We start from the raw sequence: 17,418 nt of genomic DNA, 5'->3' as shown, positions 1-17,418 counted from the left end.
AATCGCAATGCTTCAGAACTATCGAAAACAAAGAATTTATATCGATAATATTCTATTTCACTATCGTGAGTGCTGCGGTTACGGCGAACCAAACGTAAAGGGCCATTTAAACTTTTTTAACCCTAACGCCATAGTCGTAACCATACCCATATCCATAACCATCTATAATGTGATCTATTAATGGTGCCTTAACCCAAAAATCGTAAAAATTTCATAAAATGAAGTAAACGCAAAAAATTGCAAACATATTCCAATTAGTCAACACGTATCCAAAACAATGAATAAAATCTACAAAAAGTTAATAAATTCACCAACTCAAATATTTTTAGGTTATGGATATTTCGAGAAACCAAAAACCAATTGGTTGGCTATGGTATGGTTATGGCGTTAGCGTTATGGTATGGCACCATTAATCGATTACATTGATTTCCATAAGGTTGGTTCGATCAGCTGTTTCTTCTGGTTATGGATAAATCACCATTAATTCGCCTTTAAGGAAGTTTAATTAGCCCTTAAGACAGGCGTGTGGTGGCAATAATATCGCTTCAGCTTCGGCACGTTTTATTCCGGCCAGTAGAATACCTGAAAGCAAAGCCGCAAACTTAGAAAGAGAACGTGACGCTGGTAAATTAACACAAACGTACCAAATGGGAGGAACATCTGAAGAACTGCAACCTCTCTGCGGGTGTTGGTAAATTATGGTGAACAATGTACAATGGCAAGGATAATTCCACTACTAAAGCCTGGCAAATCAGCTAACGAAGGCGAGTAATATCGACCACCCTCCGCCGGTTAGGGGAGTGTCCTTATCTCTACAACAACAACAACAACAGTAATATCGACCGATATCACTCCTTTCGCCAGTAGCGCGGATATTGGAAACCATTTTGCTCCCTTATTTCACGGTTATTCTTCACCTAGCCACGCACCAACAAAATTCACAGCAGTACCACCAAGCTAAATGCCACAAACACCCAGATTAATTACAGTGTAAATCAGGAAAAACCCCATCAAAGGACGGTGCTCGAGGCACTTGACCTGTCAAATGCTTTTGACACAGTCAACAACTGCACGTTACTCCATAGAAGGATCACACCTTCCCCCTTGTCTAAAAAAGATAGACCGAAAATTATCTGAATGGTCGGCAGGCGTCGGTTCAATTTAGGAACGAAATCTCAAAACATAGGAAAATTAAACAGGGGGTACCACAGGGTGGTGTCCTATCCCAGTTTCTGTTTAATTTCTGCATATCAAAACGCCCTCCCCCACCAGAAGGTTCTGCAATCATTTCCTATGCAGACGACTGCACGATTATAGCAACAGGACCTGGCCCTTAAATTCATGAATTAGTTTCTAAAATAAACACCCTGCAAAAATTGTTGGACTACGTGTTCCATTTTCTTCAGGTTGGAGTACTCTGCAAAGGAGTTGCAAAGCGTTTGCGGACCACCATCAGCCGATCATTGCTCGTTTTTTAACGACCGTGATCACGACACGATGATGATCGAACAGAGTTGCCAAAAGTAAAATATTGCATACAAATAACTGATAATAAAATTTTACTATGGCAACTCTGATAAAATGCAACTGCGCACTGGTTTTATGTATACATACTAGAGTATAGAGAAATATTAGTTTCTTTATTCACGCAAATGCTAAATAACATAAGAATATTCTTAGTAAAAAATATAAAAGTTGTATTGCCCCTCTTCATTTACCTTCATTTTAAATTAAATTCACTCTGATAATTCTTTTCGACACAATTCCTCTTTAGTACTTTGGCATATGATCCTCTGTGGGTGCTCCATGGAGTACTACAGTGAAAGTACTTTGGAAAGTACTCTCACGTATGTACTTTATGGAATACTCACAAACAAAGCGAGAGTGGGATCACCTACTCCTCTCCTAGGACATCGCAATGTTAATTGGAGCACATTTTTTGTATCAATACAGATTAGTTTTGGAATACTCCTATACTCCCAAAGGAGTATTCCTTACATTATTTATAGAGTACTCGCGTTTTTTGAAGGGCAGCTTTCTCCCCGATCATTCTACATATATGCATTTGTTTTAAGGGATTGTATTAATTAAACAGTTCATCCTCTTTCTAACAATCACAACATAAAACTTCTTCAAAGGTAAAGAAGGTAATTATCTAATAAATTACAAATAAATATCAAACTGACGACTCTTATTATCTCTATCCTCTTTATCAAAACGTAATATTTACATTTTCTAACATCTTATCGCTAAAGGAGTGGTTTGCTTCAAAAGCGATGCTGCTATGTTACGACCGCAAAAGAGCGACTGGTACACTCAAGACTTGGTTTCCTCGAAGGCGGTGGTGTAGGTAGGAATTTCAATTATTTGACAAAATGTTCACCACTTTGACAAAAGTGGTGGCAAAAACCGTGATGAACGTGTTTCTACCGTCATGACGGCCGTAATATTTTATGCCCTGCCGCTATATTACGTTACAGTGAACTTCACCGCCGTTTTAGCTTCCACATATTTACTTTTACGCTGCAACATTTTTGACAACATACTCAAGCCTTAAGCTGGAGACATTGGTGCTTTATCGGTAACCGTATCGGTAACCTTTTAACAGCTGATTCGACCAACCTTATGAGAATCAATGCAATCGATTATTTGTGCCGCTAAGGTCGTAACCGTATCGTAGCCAACTAATTGGGTTTTGGTTTACCGTCGTAACGATAAACAGCTGATTACGTTAGGGATACGACTACAGCGATACGACAAACGGCACCAATGACTCCAGTTTTAAAGGGCATATTAACTTAAAATACGAAATTTTTCTCCTCGATAATCGGTAATTATGAACAAATTTTGGCGTTGCGGTCTTTTTTTGAATAGAAAAAGTTCCACCTCTAGAATGTAATCTCTAACGAGCCAACATAATATAAACGCACGCAAGTCATTTTCTGTCGAAAATGTCTCATGCACATACAACTTGTATGAGAGCAACCCAAATTGAATTTGCTGCTTGAAAACCTAACTCGATTTCCAATTTTTGTTCTGCGTGACATTTAGATTTGACGTTTGCACACATGCTTTACATTGTCGCAACGCATACTTATTTGGGTTAGGGCAAAAACGCCGGTTGTTTGCGTGCGCTAAAAAAACGCAGTGCGGTTTTATTAGGCCGGCTTGTAATTGGAAGCACAAAATAAGAGATAAAAGTAAAAACTTGACAGAAAATACTCATGGCACAATTATATATCTGGTAACCTTGCCGTGCGCGGACGTGTTTTTGATCGCTCTTCGAATTGTTATTCTTTTTACTTTGTAAACAAGTTTTATCTTTTATAAATATTTATTCATATAATAGAAAACCGTTTATAAGTTTAATTTCGTATTAAATCTTTACACAGTGCAATATACATAGTGGCTTTTTGTGCAATTTAAACATTCAGTCTGTGTGTTCATATATCATAGATTTTCACAAAAAATTGTGATAACTGCACACCTTTTTGTTGGTAGCTGCTATTAGCAAGTCATTGTGTGCCCTTTTTGCTTTGTGTTGTGTTCGCTGCTAGCTATACGCTGTCTTGCGATTTGCATCCAGTGCTCCAAAATAACTCTTGCCCATAATTTTTGAACAACTGTCCAATTTATCTTATACTTATAGTTTCTTTTGCCTATTTTTCTATTGGGTTTGTTTAACTTTGCAATTATGTTGGATTGCTGTGTCAAGAAGTGCACCAATCAAAAGAAAATTTCCCGTGGTGATACTTATGTTTGTTGTTGGCTCTGTGATAATATGGCTCATGTTATCTGTGCCGGTTTCTCTCACATAGGTGGTCGGGTGGTTGACCTAATATCCAGCAAAATTGGACTGAACTGGACATGTCATGATTGTCGTTCCGTAGAAAATGACATGCGAGCTTTTATGAGGCAAACTCGGAAAGAGTTCAACAACATTTTTATTGGGTTTCGTGACCTTAACGAAAGATTCAAAACGATGGAGGCCCACTTTAAAAAATTGAAAGTGATATCTGAATTCCCAAAACGAAAGAAATGTATGCCCAACAATGACTCCAACTTGTCTTCGAGTCAGGGGCAAAGCTGTCCTCCTACGAATGCCCCTTCAACCGCGTTGACTAATATGAACAGGCTAACCAAAGACGTTATGAACAATGCAGCTCAGGAATCTCCACAAGAATCTCCACAAGGTTGTGTCGATATTTTCAGTGAGACGATCTCTGGCCAATTAAACGATGCACGAACTAATAGTGGTACCTTTGCGGCTGTTTGTTCTACGTCACCAATGTTGATTTCGCTGGGCTCCCCAATTCATCCTACACCTCCACCGGTATCTTTAGCTCCAACAATAACAGTTACCGATACTGGGGTTGTTGCTAGCGATACAAGTGTACCTGAAAAAAATAGTACGGGCTCGATAACCAACGCTATAACGGCCGCACCTTCCCAGCTCTCTGGTGCGCTATCCGCTACTCCTTTGCAGGTGACTGCCGTGCCACCTCGTAGGGCTGTATTTGTGTCCCGATTACACGCCTCGCTTACCGAAAATGACATTGCTCATTACGTTTGCTCTAAACTTGGTGTTGCACCCACTAGTAACATCAATGTGTATAAATTTAATTTTAAATATGAGAGGGACATCTCCTCATTTAAAATATCCCTTTCAGATGAATATTTCGATAAGGTACTTGATTCCTCTTTTTGGCCCAAGCATACTGTGGTTCACTTGTTCACGAGAAAGGCGAGGGCCGAACCTGTTTTATTACAGCCAAAAAACGGTATGACGAACACAGTAATAACAACACAAAGGTAATTGCTGATCTGTCCCGTCTTCTCATTAATTATCAAAATGTTCGTGGTTTACGATCAAAACTTGTTCCATTCTTCCTTAATTCTTTCAACTTTTCTGCACAAGTTGTAGCTTTTACGGAGACCTGGCTAAAGCCTGATAATTACAATTCTGAGGTTTTTTCAAATAAATATGCTGTTTATCGGCGTGATCGCATCTCTAGAGCGGGAGGTGTCCTTATTGCTGTTGAATCTAACCTATCGTCTGAGTTGATTTCGCTGGACAATATCTCTCATATCGAATTCATAGCAGTTAGGCTTTCATTCGGTAGCTATAGCGTAATTGTTTGCTGTTCGTATATACCACCTCGTTCGGATATGGATGTTTATGCTAGTCATAGCTCGGCCATCTGTGATTTGCATTCGCAGTTGGGAGATAACGATCGACTTGTTGTTGTTGGTGACTTTAACTTACCAACAGTTAGTTGGGTTAATATAAGTGATTCAAACTTTTTAACTCCCACTGCTCAACATGAGTTTCTCAATTGCTTGTTAGACTCATCTCTTTTACAGATTAACAATGTTCCAAATAGTGGAAATAAAATGCTGGATTTGGTATTTGTGGATGGCTCGGTGGGTACTGCCCTTACGCAAATACTACCTTTATCCCTTCCAGAAGACCCTCTTCACCCTACGCTAGAGATATCACTTGATATCAGCCTACCCCGTAGGATTCAAGTACAGTCTCGTCCCCGATCTAGATGCTTCTACAAAACGAATTTCATTATGCTCAATGATCTGTTGGCTTCCCATGATTGGTCGGATCTCTATGCTTGCACTGATGTCGATTCGGCTATCTCTATATTTTACAGTACGCTTGATAGCTTCTTTGATACCTGCATTCCTACTCGCTATACCCTATGTTCGAATAAGCCCCCTTGGTTTTCAAGTTGCCTTAGACTTAATAACATCAAATCTAGGCTTTATAAGAGGTTCAAGAAATCTGGAGCATCTGCAGACCTCTCTAAATATCTAATAGCTCGTTCTAAATTTCATTGTCTTAATCAGCTTTGTTATAAAAATTACTTGAGTTGTTGTAAAGCCCAATTTTTTAGAAATCCAAAAAAGTTTTACAGTTGTTGCGAAAGATGTGTTTCGACCTTAGTTGTCAGTCAAAGAAAAGTTTTGAAGTACGATGCAACCTTGCGCGTGATTGTCCAATTCAGTGCAAATGGTTGCTGCGACCAACTTAACTCTGCCACTTCCGGCCTTTTCAACTCCAACCACCAAGCAGAACACACGGCGAAGAATAAACTAGGTAAGATTTGCAATCGAAATTAGAAAAGGGGAGCAGATTCTCATGAATGGCATCTCATTCGACAGATTTGATTCCATCGCCCTACGTAAATGGCAATTCACAAGAAAATACTGTAAAAGATCAACAACACACAGTGTCTCAGCAGCAAAGCCGGCAGAGGAGTCACAAAATTGCAGCCTCACACTGACAGGGCATCGAAGCACTAAGAAGCTTGGAATATTTCCACGGCAATTTGGTGTTGAATACGAACGTGCGCAAGCCAGCGCGAGAAAAGAATCGACGAAACACCAAGTAAGAGAGCAGAGCAGCGTGGACAGACTGTAGACGCCGGCACAACAGTTCGATCATCACAGCGATTCAACGACAAGAACTCAGCACACGGGAGCAGTATATACAACCAGGTAGTTAGTTTTAAACCAAAAGTTCGGCTGGGGCCATGCGTTGCTAATTAGTTCGAATACACACTTGCTTCAAGCAAAAAACGCTAGTGCAGGCAGAAACGCTTGGTTGAGCGCGCAGCACGGAGTGCTCGCAAACAGTGGCCACTCGCCCGAGCAGCATAATAACACATATATGTGCATAGGGAGTGGGTGGCGGCGCGCTGATCAAAGGGGGTGATTTTTGTGAGAAGGAAAAAGACAAACGCGAATCTATTCGTCAAGAGCAACAGACGTGTCGGTATCCAGCACAAGGAAGCTGGATAGCCAAAGCAGTGGATGAACGGCAGAAAATAACGAGCGCCATATATAATTTTAATGATGCTGTTGTTGTTGTAAGCGGGTTTATTTAAGAGCGACTATTGTTGCGGGCATCGGCGAGGGTATCTATTGTTATAGCGGCAACCGTGAATCTCTTCATCAAAAGCAACTAAACGGTGGCTGGTCGAATTGCTTGTAGCCAGCGCATGGAAGCTAGGAGGTAGTTTAAGAGCGTGCACAATGGTGAAAATATTGTTGATTAATTATTGTGGTTGTTATCTAAGAGTTGTTTGTAAGTGACCACTGTCTTGAGCGTGGGACAGAGGGTGAGTGGTGCGCTTGATATAGAAACATAATAGTAAAGCGCAATGAGCGCTGTGTGCCCCGTTGCTAGTTACCAAAGGCGCCTTAGGGTAATCAGCTGGTGAGGTTTTGTTTGTTTTGCTTGGGTGTCTGTGCCAAGAGATTATGTCTCGCGGCTGTCGCCCCACTCAATCCCTATCTGATTCCCTATATTCATACTGACACTACTATTTGTGTGCGCTCACATATAATTCACACTCGCACATTTCACATTTTCATATTCCGGGTGACTCTTAAAACGAATGAATGAACGAAATATGCGGCCGTTGTGTTATGTATGCCTGTTTAAGAGCGCGTGAATCAACGCAAGGTTATCAAGTTCAGTTAAAGGTCCAAAAAGGGGACGGTCACATATTTCGTTAATTCAAAGTGAAGAGCTAACTGCAAGGCATTCGAGGACGGAATGGTAAGAGTATCTCATCGTAGTGGCTAATCATAGAGGCGCGCACCCATATTCGTGTTGATAGTTGTTTGTTATCTCGGTTGGAATGCTGAATACCTGTAAACGATTCCCTGCTCAAATGCCTTCGCTTCAGGCTTTTGTTTAAGCAAATTGGTTTAGATCAAGTATCCCCTTCCTATACCACTATATTACACTACACGTATATACATACATTTGAATTTGTACATATTCGTTCTCAAACGCGAGATGAAGTAAGTTGAGTTAATGCACTGACGAAAGTGATCGGGTGTAGTAATAACTGAAGAATCGGAGAATTTAGTATAGGTCGATTTAGTTGTATAAAAACACGGCTGATGCATGCCGCTCAATTTGCATTAGGAATATAAGCTATTAGGTGCGATGACACCTGTAAATATGAAATTTAACCTTGTCGTAGATATAAGCTATTGCTGAATAAATGATGAATTGCTAAGGATGAAGATGTAGTGTGTGGTGAATGGGGGATGTCGGGGTGATCTGTTGGTAATGGACAGACGGACGTGAGGACAGGTATTTACTATGGGGCCAGCCAGTGGTGGCCATGGCGGGCAATGGTAGGGGGGAGTTGTGAAGGCAGATGGGCCTGCCTCGATTGTATGGAGGCGAACTGCAGGACGACGGCGACGAGGTATCATGGTTGAGGTCAGGTGAGTAAGGGGGTTATGTTAGTGGCAGCAAAGGGGTACGATTTTTTTTATTGTTTCTGCGGTTTACCTAAGCGGTTTTTGACACCTATGATGATTGCAAAACCCACCCCATCCGGCGAGCTAAGTCGATAATGCAAGCGTACCCAGCTGATCATCGTGCCCTATTTTCCTTTCGGGGGAACTTGATTGCGGCAACGTGGGTAACAATAGAAAATGGCGCCCAACGTGGGGCCACGTGAAGTGGCTTCCACACATTTCGGAATTAGATGAGGACCAATACCGTGATATATCGCTCGTCTAGACAGGGACGTAAGTAGACAGGGGGAGCAACGTTGACAGCTTACTAGGCTGTGGTTGGTGCCTTGTAAATGTGTCAACGCTGTTACATAATTTTTCTTGTTATTTTCTTGAGGGAGGGTCGGCTACTAACTATCGGGTCATTGTTCGATTTTTATGAGGTAGATCCTCTGGCAGAGTGGGTGTTTAGATGGAGAGGTGGCTACTACCTATGGGCTTAGTAAGAGAGCGTTCGTATGAGGTAACTTCCCATGGACACGCACTGAGGGGACCTCGTGTCCAGCCCATTAGGATGAGGGTCAAGTCCTTTTGGTTGTGGACACTGGTTCTGGGGAGACGATATTTATAAAATTGGGGGGTAAGGCGACGGGACAGGACGGAGTAGTCAAGATAGGTCACCCTAAGCTAAGTTCATCACACACACACTATTGAGCGTAAATACGTGCTATTCAGAGGATATACATATCAGGGAATTAACACAATTCAAAAATTTTCTATATAACACTACTGCGCTAAAGCGTACATAAACACAAACAAACATTTAACTGGCATTTAACAAAATTTAATTATGCCTAAAAAGGGTAGAAAGAAAAGGGCCGTCACGAGAAGCCAAGTTGATGCTTCGAAGTCGGTGGAGGAGATTGAGTCGGAAGAGGGGGAGCAGTTATCCTCGAACAAGGTTAGTCCAGGGGCATCGGGCTCTGGAAATTCGACACAAAGAATGATCGCCGTTGGGGATGTTGCTACTCCGGAAGCTACTATACTAGATAAAGTGGGGGGCGAGCTTTTACAAAAGTTCGAATCATTATTCTTCCAATATCAGACGGAAGTTAATCGCACAACGGCTGAAGCTATAGGCGAGGCCATAAACGGGATGCGAAAGGAGCTCAAGTCACTGGGGGAACGAGTCTCGAAAGTCGAGAAGCCTTACGAGGGCCCTCGGGCAGACGCGAATTGTGGTCTCCCGGAAACTGACGTTCTTTCCGCATCGGCGGGATGCGAAGAGACAAGGGGAGAAGGAGAGAGAGAGACAGTGGACCAGGTGGAGCTCACCGGCCGTCGGCTCTTTACTCCATCTCCGTAGAAAAGACATTCTTACTCGGTTAGTAACAAGAACAAGTTCAAAACCATCAGGGACTGGGGGTTGAAGTACGACGGTGGTGCCAAATCAATCCCTATAGAACGGTTTCTGTTTAGAGTGGAGACTCTAAAAAGACAACACGCAGTCTCGTCTGAGGATCTACATGCCAATTTTCACCTGCTGTTGAGCGGAGCTTCCCAAGAGTGGTTTTGGCTGTATATGGAGGAACACGCTGGTCTGGAAGGAGATGCTTTTGCTCACCTGCGTGAGGCGCTCGTTGAGCAGTTCCGCAAGGCGGACTGTGACGAGGAAATTCGTCAAGCGATGAACGAAAGGAAGCAGGATCATCGCGAATCATTTGACGAATTTTACGCGTGCGTGAGGGGCATGGCGTTGACCATGAAAACCCAGATGCCAGAACGGAGTTTGGTGAGTCTCATACGCAAGAACTTGAAGGCGAAGGTGAAGAATATCGTGTTTGGTTGTCACATAACAACGCTCGCGGAGTTGAAAGCGGAGTGCAGACGTGCAGAGAAACATTTCGCGGACCAGGAGCGAAAGTTTGAGACGAGAAGGGGCGTCGATGAAGTTGACCTAGTCCGGGAAGAGGTCGGCAAGGATGAGGATCGGCGAGTAGTAGAGGCACTGGAAAAACGAGGACGCGCGATGAATGCAAGGGAAAGCTCAGCAAGGCCATCAGACGCGGCCAGAAGGAAATATGATGAACAGGGATGTGACTCACACTTCCACGAACTGCGGTGTTACAAATGCGATAAGACAGGTGCTAGGCTAGTACCGTGCGAGAGGTGCGGGGAGGAAAACCGTCTTCCTGGCGGAAGCACCGGGTCGTCTCGCCAGGAAAAGAAGATCCCGGAGACCCAGCAGCAGTCAAATCCATTTTAAAAGCAGTTGCCTCAACACCTAAGGTGGAATGCAAACCGGCGGTGACACCATTCAAGACATTGGAGGAAAGGGAGAAACAGTACCGAGAAGCAAGAAAGAAGATATTTGGGACTGTGGGACATAGCGAGAAGACATGGAGTACCGGAGCCACAGGGAGGAATACGAAAAAGATCAAGGCATTGCGTAAGAAGGACGAGGAACGAAAGCGGCTGAGAAAAGCGATGACGTCGACCATAATAAAAGACGAGGTGGACCGAAGACCGTATGCGGAGGTCATAGTGGGAGACATTCGGATGCGCGGACTGTTAGACAGCGGGGCTTCAGTCAGCTGTCTGGGAGGACCCGCCATCGGAAGATTGGACCTGGAGGGCGTCGTTGCTATGGATGAGCAGCTAAGAACAGCGGACGGAAAGGGACAGGCAGTTGTGGGAAAAGTGAGGCTGAAGATAAGCTGGCGTGGCAAGACAAAGTGTTTAGATGTGTACCTGGTGCCCAGCTTAAAGCAGGAATTATACCTAGGGATAGATTTTTGGGAGGCATTTGGATTATGGACGTCGGAAATAGCGGAAATTGACATTGATAGTTCAGGTATGGTGGAACTGACCCCAAAACAAAAGATGGAATTGCAGCGGGTAAAGTCATTATTTCCGTCATCGGCAGAGTTGGGATTGGGCAAAACACACTTAATGGAGCACATTATCGAGGTACATGACGAGACCACACCTATCAAGCAACGCTATTACCCGATGTCTCCGGTAAAGCAGAAACTGGCCTATCAGGAAATAGACAGAATGCTGGAGCTCGGAGTAATAGAAGAGAGTGATAGTGCTTGGAGCTCGCCTATAGTGCTTGTCCAAAAACCCGGAAAGAACCGACTTTGTGTAGATATGCGCAAGTTGAACGAATGCACGAAGAAGGACGCTTACCCGACCCAGCATGTCGAGGGCATCCTTAGTCGGCTACAGGATACCTACTTCATAACGGGGATCGATCTGAAGGATGCCTTTTGGCAGATCCCGTTAGCGAAGGCGGCACGCGAAAAGACGGCCTTCACAGTCCCCGGGCGTCCACTGTATCACTTCAAAGTAATGCCATTCGGGCTGTGTAATGCCAGTCAGCGACTTTGCCGATTGATGGATCGCGTCATTCCCTCAAGGCTACGAGAAAATGTATTTGTATATATTGATGATTTGCTGATATGCTCGCCGGACTTCGAGACGCATCTGCAACATCTCGCGGAGGTCGCGGAGTGTCTATCAAAGGCAGGGCTCACCATCAATCTGCTAAAGTCACATTTCTGCCAAAAGGAGATAAAGTACTTAGGTTTCATAGTAGGGCAAGGAAAGGTGAAGACGGATCCAATCAAAGTGCAGGCTATGTTAGATTTTCCGGTTCCGAGTACCACCAAGCAGCTGCGACGATTTTTGGGCTTGACAGGGTGGTACAGAAGATTCATCCCGAACTTTGCGACAAAGACCGCACCACTTACGGACTGCCTCAAGAAGAAGAAGGAGTTTGAGATGACGGCCGAGGCCGTAGAGGCTTTCGAACAACTCAAGCTGGAGCTGACTTCGCCAAAGGTGCTCATGAATCCAGACTTTGGGAAACGTTTTTATGTCCAGTGTGACGCATCCACCACGGGCGTAGGAGCAGTGCTATTTCAGTTGGACGAGGAAGGCAATGAGCGCCCTATTTCGTACATCTCGCAGAAGTTGAACGTGGCCCAGCGGAATTATACAATTACGGAGTTGGAATGTCTGGCTGCGGTCAACAGTGTGAAGAAATTTCGCCCCTATATCGACGGAACTCCATTCACTATCATCACAGACCACATGAGCCTGAAATGGCTCATGGGTCAAAAGGATCTGGCAGGTCGTCTGGCGCGCTGGAGTCTCAGGTTGCAAGCGTACGATTTTGACATCGTGCATCGCAAGGGCACCCAGAATGTGGTGCCGGACGCGCTCAGTAGAATGCACATGGGCGAAATCGATGTCAGAAGCCTTTCGACGGACATCTCACTAGAGGACGCCGAGTTCAAGTCAGACACCTATCGGGACTTGGTAAGAGTCACGAGTTCCAATGCAGAGAGACTGCCTGACGTGAAGGTCATACGCGGTATAATTTATAAGAGAGACGGGTTCAGGAGAGAAGAGGATGATGAGGAGGGCCTTTGGAAGATATGGGTACCGGAGGGTCTTCGCGAGACGCTGCTGAGGAAGATGCATGATGGACCGGCAGCCGGTCATGGAGGCATAGCCAAAACGCTCAGGCGCTTGAGGGCCAGATACTATTGGCCAGGAGTGGTGACCTCGGTCAAAAGCTTCGTAGGAAACTGCGACGTTTGCAAACGCTGTAAGGCCTCGAACACCACAAGCCGACCTCTCATGGGCGGACGGACAGTGACGGACAGAGCGTTCCAACGTCTATACGTGGATTTTTGCGGACCTTATCCGCGATCTCGAGACGGAAACAGTTACGTGTTTGTGGTGCTGGATCACTTCTCCAAGTTTCTGTTCCTGAAGCCCATGAGGAGTGCCACGGCGAAGGAGGTGGTTCGTTACCTTGAGGCGGATGTATTCCATGTATTCGGAGTGCCCGAGGTTATCCATTCCGACAACGGGCGTCAGTTCGTATCGGAACTGTTTGCGAGCTTCCTGAATAGCTATGGCGTGAGACATATTCGGACGGGGGTGTATTCCCCACAAGCGAATGCCTCAGAGAGGGTGAACAGATCGTTATTGGCGATAATCCGGTCATACATTGAAGAGGACGACCAGAGGTCTTGGGACAGTAAGGTGTCAAGGGCAGCTTTTGCACTGCGCAGCGCGGTGCATGAGGCGATTGGAGCGGAGCCATACAGGGTTGTTTTCGGGCAGACAATGGTCCAACATGCGGAAACTTATCCGATACTGCGAGCTTTGGGCGAGGCCGCTGACTCGGAGACTGTGATAGCTCCGAAGGATGTGAGGCTCAAGCTGCTAAGAGAAAAGGTAACCAAGAACCTGAGGCTGGCATACGAGAAGGGTCAAAGAGCCTACAACACACGAGCCAAGCCGAGATCGTTCCAGGTGGGTCAATTGGTCTACCGAAGGAACTTCCGCCAAAGTGAGGCAACACAGGGTTATAACGCGAAACTGGCGTCGAAGTTCATTAGAGCGTTGGTAACAAAACGCGTTGGCCAATGCTTGTACCAGTTATCTGACTTACAGGGGAGGTCCATAGGGGTCTTCCATGCCAAAGATCTTAAGATCTGACATAGGGACGTGGGTTCGAGCCCCATACGCGCGGACGTATAGCAAAACATCTTCCTGCTTTTCGAGCTCATCGAATCCCCGTAGCATCTTCGATTAACTCGCCCTGTTGCGAAAGATGTGTTTCGACCTTAGTTGTCAGTCAAAGAAAAGTTTTGAAGTACGATGCAACCTTGCGCGTGATTGTCCAATTCAGTGCAAATGGTTGCTGCGACCAACTTAACTCTGCCACTTCCGGCCTTTTCAACTCCAACCACCAAGCAGAACACACGGCGAAGAATAAACTAGGTAAGATTTGCAATCGAAATTAGAAAAGGGGAGCAGATTCTCATGAATGGCATCTCATTCGACAGATTTGATTCCATCGCCCTACGTAAATGGCAATTCACAAGAAAATACTGTAAAAGATCAACAACACACAGTGTCTCAGCAGCAAAGCCGGCAGAGGAGTCACAAAATTGCAGCCTCACACTGACAGGGCATCGAAGCACTAAGAAGCTTGGAATATTTCCACGGCAATTTGGTGTTGAATACGAACGTGCGCAAGCCAGCGCGAGAAAAGAATCGACGAAACACCAAGTAAGAGAGCAGAGCAGCGTGGACAGACTGTAGACGCCGGCACAACAGTTCGATCATCACAGCGATTCAACGACAAGAACTCAGCACACGGGAGCAGTATATATAACCAGGTAGTTAGTTTTAAACCAAAAGTTCGGCTGGGGCCATGCGTTGCTAATTAGTTCGAATACACACTTGCTTCAAGCAAAAAACGCTAGTGCAGGCAGAAACGCTTGGTTGAGCGCGCAGCACGGAGTGCTCGCAAACAGTGGCCACTCGCCCGAGCAGCATAATAACACATATATGTGCATAGGGAGTGGGTGGCGGCGCGCTGATCAAAGGGGGTGATTTTTGTGAGAAGGAAAAAGACAAACGCGAATCTATTCGTCAAGAGCAACAGACGTGTCGGTATCCAGCACAAGGAAGCTGGATAGCCAAAGCAGTGGATGAACGGCAGAAAATAACGAGCGCCATATATAATTTTAATGATGCTGTTGTTGTTGTAAGCGGGTTTATTTAAGAGCGACTATTGTTGCGGGCATCGGCGAGGGTAACTATTGTTATAGCGGCAACCGTGAATCTCTTCATCAAAAGCAACTAAACGGTGGCTGGTCGAATTGCTTGTAGCCAGCGCATGGAAGCTAGGAGGTAGTTTAAGAGCGTGCACAATGGTGAAAATATTGTTGATTAATTATTGTGGTTGTTATCTAAGAGTTGTTTGTAAGTGACCACTGTCTTGAGCGTGGGACAGAGGGTGAGTGGTGCGCTTGATATAGAAACATAATAGTAAAGCGCAATGAGCGCTGTGTGCCCCGTTGCTAGTTACCAAAGGCGCCTTAGGGTAATCAGCTGGTGAGGTTTTGTTTGTTTTGCTTGGGTGTCTGTGCCAAGAGATTATGTCTCGCGGCTGTCGCCCCACTCAATCCCTATCTGATTCCCTATATTCATACTGACACTACTATTTGTGTGCGCTCACATATAATTCACACTCGCACATTTCACATTTTCATATTCCGGGTGACTCTTAAAACGAATGAATGAACGAAATATGCGGCCGTTGTGTTATGTATGCCTGTTTAAGAGCGCGTGAATCAACGCAAGGTTATCAAGTTCAGTTAAAGGTCCAAAAAGGGGACGGTCACATATTTCGTTAATTCAAAGTGAAGAGCTAACTGCAAGGCATTCGAGGACGGAATGGTAAGAGTATCTCATCGTAGTGGCTAATCATAGAGGCGCGCACCCATATTCGTGTTGATAGTTGTTTGTTATCTCGGTTGGAATGCTGAATACCTGTAAACGATTCCCTGCTCAAATGCCTTCGCTTCAGGCTTTTGTTTAAGCAAATTGGTTTAGATCAAGTATCCCCTTCCTATACCACTATATTACACTACACGTATATACATACATTTGAATTTGTACATATTCGTTCTCAAACGCGAGATGAAGTAAGTTGAGTTAATGCACTGACGAAAGTGATCGGGTGTAGTAATAACTGAAGAATCGGAGAATTTAGTATAGGTCGATTTAGTTGTATAAAAACACGGCTGATGCATGCCGCTCAATTTGCATTAGGAATATAAGCTATTAGGTGCGATGACACCTGTAAATATGAAATTTAACCTTGTCGTAGATATAAGCTATTGCTGAATAAATGATGAATTGCTAAGGATGAAGATGTAGTGTGTGGTGAATGGGGGATGTCGGGGTGATCTGTTGGTAATGGACAGACGGACGTGAGGACAGGTATTTACTATGGGGCCAGCCAGTGGTGGCCATGGCGGGCAATGGTAGGGGGGAGTTGTGAAGGCAGATGGGCCTGCCTCGATTGTATGGAGGCGAACTGCAGGACGACGGCGACGAGGTATCATGGTTGAGGTCAGGTGAGTAAGGGGGTTATGTTAGTGGCAGCAAAGGGGTACGATTTTTTTTATTGTTTCTGCGGTTTACCTAAGCGGTTTTTGACACCTATGATGATTGCAAAACCCACCCCATCCGGCGAGCTAAGTCGATAATGCAAGCGTACCCAGCTGATCATCGTGCCCTATTTTCCTTTCGGGGGAACTTGATTGCGGCAACGTGGGTAACACAGTTTCGTAAATTCAAAGCGGAAAACTTCTGGGTATCCTTCCTCATTAACCTTTGGAGGTAAAAAAGCTTGCACTGATGACGACGTTGCTGAACTATTTTCTGAGTTCTTTAAGTCCACGTATTCATCCAGTGGTTTTCATTCTGGTCAATATCCCTATCGCTTAGATAGCTCGAATTACATTAGGAATCCTGCTATTGATGGTAATATTGTTCTTCAGAGTCTTCAATCTTTGAAGCCCACCTTTTCTCCGGGACCGGACGGTGTTCCTAGTTGCGTGCTTAGGTACTGCGCCGAAAACATGTATGAGCCTATTTTAAAATTATTTGAGCTATCTCTGGGATCTGCGTCATTCCCGGCACTTTGGAGACAGTCTTTTATTATACCCCTGCATAAAAAAGGTAGTAGGTCAAAAGTTGAAAACTACAGGGGTATTGCTAAACTTTCAGTCATTCCTAAAGTCTTTGAACAGATTGTCACCAATCAACTGCAATATCAGTGTTCTAGTCTTTTATCTCCATGCCAACACGGTTTTATTCGTCAAAGGTCAACCACTACAAATTTGCTTGTATTCACCTCTATAGTTATGGAAGGATTTTTAGCGAACAAGCAAACGGATGTCATCTACACGGACTTCAGCAAAGCATTTGATACCGTCAACCACGAGTTGCTTATTCATAAGCTTGATTTACTGGGCTTTCCGTTTCACCTATTAATGTGGCTGAAAAGCTATCTTTCTAACCGGACCCAAAACGTCCTGTTCAAGTGCAATCTGTCGGAATCGTTCGGAGTTTCCTCCGGCGTACCCCAGGGAAGTCATCTAGGCCCTTTGCTCTTTGCCCTTTTCATTAATGACTTGCCACAGACAATATTATATTCCCATACTATAATGTATGCGGATGATGTAAAACTTTGCTACACTTACTGTCCTACCGATTTGAGTTCCTTGGATCTTCTTCAGGCCGACTTGGACTCGTTCCAAT

General features: G+C 44.5%; 1 long non-coding RNA gene across 1 annotated transcript; it reads left to right on the top strand.

Annotated features, from left to right (window-relative positions):
* Positions 1-5,912: 5,912 nt before the first annotated feature.
* On the top strand, positions 5,913-16,022 carry LOC137240588 (uncharacterized). The gene is made up of 3 exons (XR_010949766.1): positions 5,913-6,109; positions 6,175-14,079; positions 14,145-16,022. It is a non-coding gene; the product is annotated as an uncharacterized lncRNA (long non-coding RNA).
* The last annotated feature ends 1,396 nt before the right edge of the window (positions 16,023-17,418 follow it).

The sequence above is a fragment of the Eurosta solidaginis genome, chromosome 2 (genome assembly GCF_040869045.1).
Source record: "Eurosta solidaginis isolate ZX-2024a chromosome 2, ASM4086904v1, whole genome shotgun sequence".
Classification (NCBI taxonomy): domain Eukaryota; kingdom Metazoa; phylum Arthropoda; class Insecta; order Diptera; family Tephritidae; genus Eurosta; species Eurosta solidaginis.
This window is presented reverse-complemented; position numbering and strand designations above follow the sequence as displayed.